A 4,008-nucleotide genomic window follows, 5' to 3' on the forward strand; every position below is an offset into this window, starting at 1 on the left:
CTACCATGTCCAAGCAAGAGCAAGTGTTTGGGAAAGAAGGGAGAGACCAAGGACTGGATGTGTAGAGGACAACCATGTTGAAGATGGAGAGGATGAAAAGATGGATAGCTACCATGACCACGACTACTGTGCAGTGCCTGGGCCCGCTGCAGTTAACCTGGTTTTGATTGAGAGGGAAGAAATGCAGAGAGAGATTGAGGACCTACGGAACAAAGTAGAGGAGTTGACTGTGAGAAGTCGTTTTGGACTGCAGCGATTTGTGGGATCAGATGCACAGATCCTTCACAAGGTGGTTACACCTAGCCCTAAACCTAGCCCTAGTATTGTTATATCAAACTTTACTTCTAAAACATATTACATATTGAATAATGCAACATAACCCAGTGTCAACAGAACAGAATTTTTTTTACTGAATTATTTTAAATTATTTATTTATTAATTCATTGCATTTTTTGGATTGTTTCTCTTTCATTAATTGAAAGATAAAGGAGCCTGTCCGTATTTTTTGAGTCTTCCCTGCCTAAGAACATTTGCATGTACACATATAAGTAGTACCAGTCACCCTTCTCTCTAACTAGTGAGAACACCACTTGGTCTCTATGTATTCTCTTGACCAGAATGTCCTCATGCGCACAGACAACAAAGTAACACCACTCCAACCCAGTGATGTAGAGATGACCTTGAACTTGCCAGTAGTAGGCATGCTGCCTCTTCAGGGAAGGTTCACTGTTTTGCATGTGAACGTACTTGCAATCCACAAAACCCTTTAAATTCGGGTTCTTAATCTCAACTAGGCCAAAGGGTGGATGCTCGAGAGGGTCGTAGACCAGGCCATCAGGAGAAGAGGGAAGCCAAGGGACGTCAGGATGTATGATGCGGCCACAGGGTGAGAAGTTGACATTCTGCATCTTGCAGTAGTCATTGGCTGCTTATCTCCATCTCCAGTCCTCTCTCCATGTCAGCTTTTGGTGCTGTGTCTTAGAGGATCCTTTCAGCTAGATTGCCTGCGGATGTCAGCCCTCTCACATGGCAAGCCTCTCGGAACTGTGACGAGGTCAGTCTTGGTTTCCGGAGCACCTGCCAGTCGGAGACAGCACTCTGTTCTCTAGCAGCTTCCTCTATTTTATGGGCTGTTGCGAAGCTCACCTGAAGAGACTCTATGTGAAGCTGGTCTTCTTCACTGAACACAAATGTGCAGCTTTGAAAGTTGCTCTCCAGTCTGTAGCCATCCAGGGGCAGTGAGGGGAATGGTGGGGTCTCCTTATGGTGAACTATGTGTCGCGTTGTGATTGGAGGCTGCTGGTAAGACAGGAGGTTCCCCACCTGTACCTTTCCAAAGTGGGAGTCGACTAAAAGCTTTTCAGCAGATTTCCCTATGTGGCAAATCAATGGCTTGGATAAAGAGTTAAAGTTATTTGTATGCCTCTTCTATCTGGAGAACTGAGAGGTCAGGGAGCGGTCCAAGAAGGGTACTTCTGTAAAGAAAAGCAGCCACTTTGGTTAGCCAATCTAAACAATGTACTTGAAACCACCTGAAATTAAATCATTTTATATAGGTAAAGTGTAATAGGACATGACCAGCTACTACCTACTATACTGGCTATTAGGGAATACTCACCTAATCCCTCCTTCTGCCTTGTGCTTTTAGTGGGCTTGGTGATGGTCATTTTGCCTATGGGCCCAGGTTTCAGACCCTGTAAAAAGACAGTACAAGGGCACTATTTTAATCTATTCGTGAGACAATTTAAGTTTTCATTAAATCATTTCTTAGCATTATGATGTGATTATAACCATATGATGTTGATACAGTATGTGGTATAGCAATTAAAACATACCATAGTCCTTGGCTTATGCCACTGCTGCTTGGCCTCTGTGCAGCTATGCACAGGTATGACGACAGGTGTTCACATCTGGGAATAGCGTGCACACTGGAATAATAATGCAACTGTGTGGTTGCATAATGCAGTGCCAGCAACACATGAACAGTGATGTTGTGTCATTGTTACTGGCTCAGAGGGCTTCAGTACAACGTACATGGGGATATAAAAAGAAAATGATTAGACTATAACATCTGCCACACCCTGATCTGTTTCACCTGTCTTTGCGCTTGTCTCCACCCCCCTCCAGGTGTCACCCATTTTCCCCATTATCCCCTGTGTATTTATACCTGTGTTCTCTGTTTGTCTGTTGCCAGTTTGTCTTGTCTCGTCAAGCCTACCAGCATTTTTCCCGTACTCTGGTTTTCGCTCTAGTCCCTGTTTCTTGTTTTACCGGTTTTAACCATTCTGCCTGCCCTGACCCTGAGCATGCCTGCCGTTCTGTACCTTTCGGACTCTGCTCTGGATTACTGACCTCTGTCTGCCCTTGACCTGTTGTTTGCCTGCCCCCTGTTTTTGTAATACACTTTTGTTACATCGAACTGTCTGCATCTGGGTCTTATCCTGAGGTCTGATAGTACGAATTGGCCATGACTGACCCACCAGACTCGGACCAGCTCCGCAACGCAATCTCCTCTCAAGGAGCCACCATTGGGAGACACAAGGAGTTACTTCAAGGTCTTCTTGACGGATTCCAGACCTTAGCAGAATGCCATGACTGTGCCTTGAATACATTGCAGGAGCAATTCCCCGGATTATCTGTAAGGCAGCCGGCCATGGCAGTAGCCTTCCAGCCCCCAAGTAACACCGCTGTCAGCAGTGCGTCTCTCCAGGCCACCCCGGCTTCCCGAGAACCCTGCTTACCTCCTCCGGAACGCTTCGCTGGAGGGTCAGGAACCTGTTGGGCATTTCTCTCCCAGTGTTCCCTCATCTTCGAGCTGAAGCCCTCATCCTTCCCCTTGGACCGCTCGAAGGTAGCCTGTCTCATAATGCTAATGTCCGGGAGGGCTCCCACCTGGGCTACGGCGATGTGGGAACAACAATCTGCCGCGTGTTTCAGCCTGGAGGAGTTCGTGGCTGAGGTGAAAAGGGTTTTCAATTCTCCATTGTCCGGGAGAGATGCTGCCCGGAAGTTACTCCAGCTTCGCCAGGACTCCCACAGTGTGACGGACTATGTGGTTGATTTCCACACGTTGGCGGCATAGAGTGCCTGGAACCTGAATCCCTTTTCGACACATTCCTTCATGGATTATCAGAGGAGATTAAGGACGAGTTTGCAGCCTGGGAGCTGCCTACGGCTCTTGATTCACTCATTACCTTGACCATCCGGCTTGATGGGCAGCTACGGGAATGTAGGAGGGAGAGGAGGTCTGCCGACTCGCCTTTTTCGGAGCCGATTCAACTTGGCAGAGCTAGGCTGTCTCCAGCCGAACGCTTACACAGACTTAAAACCCAGAGTTGTCTGTATTGCGGAACTGCCGGTCATTATGTTCTACCTGTCCTTTTTCTAGAGACCAGGCTCATAAGTAGGTACTCTGCTGGGCCATACAGATCCTTTTTCTTCTCCCCTTACTCGCACCCCTCTCCATGCCACCCTGCTGTGGTGCGACCAGTCTAAATCTCTCGGGGTTCTCATTGACTCTGGGACTGACACGAGTTTCATGGACGCCACCCTGGTGTCTGAGCTGGGTATCCCCACTCAGCCCCTCTCCAGCCCCCTGGACGTTAGAGCACTAGATGATCGCTCTATAGAAAGGGTCACCCACAATACTACTCCTATCCACCTGCGTGTCCGGGAACCACAGTGAGTCTATACAGTTTATGCTCATCAAGTCTCGTCAGGTTCCCGTAGTATTGGGAATTTCTTGGCTCCAGCTCCACAATCCCCTTATCATCTGGACTGCTGGCACTACCGTGGGCTGGAGCCCATTCTGCCACACCCATTGACTGAAGTCGGTGCAGCCTGCCCCAGAACGAGGATTTCCTGTCTACAGGGGGTATCTGTCCTTCTGCCTCCCCGCCGGCACAGGGTTCTTCTTTGTGGAGAAGAAGGACAAAACCCTGCGCCTGTGCATTGACTACTGGGGCCTCAATAACATCACGGATAAGAACCGCTACCCACTACCACTCA

At 48.4% G+C, this 4,008-nt stretch overlaps 1 long non-coding RNA gene across 1 annotated transcript; it reads right to left on the reverse strand.

The window, feature by feature from the left end:
- Window positions 1–386: 386 nt before the first annotated feature.
- Window positions 387–3,489, reverse strand: LOC139553720 (uncharacterized). Its single transcript, XR_011670709.1, has 2 exons — window positions 1,619–3,489; window positions 387–1,475 (listed from the first exon to the last, which is right to left on the reverse strand). It is a non-coding gene; the product is annotated as an uncharacterized lncRNA (long non-coding RNA).
- Between the last annotated feature and the right edge of the window lie 519 nt (window positions 3,490–4,008).

This window comes from Salvelinus alpinus, chromosome 25 (genome assembly GCF_045679555.1).
Source record: "Salvelinus alpinus chromosome 25, SLU_Salpinus.1, whole genome shotgun sequence".
NCBI classification, from domain to species: Eukaryota; Metazoa; Chordata; class Actinopteri; order Salmoniformes; family Salmonidae; genus Salvelinus; species Salvelinus alpinus.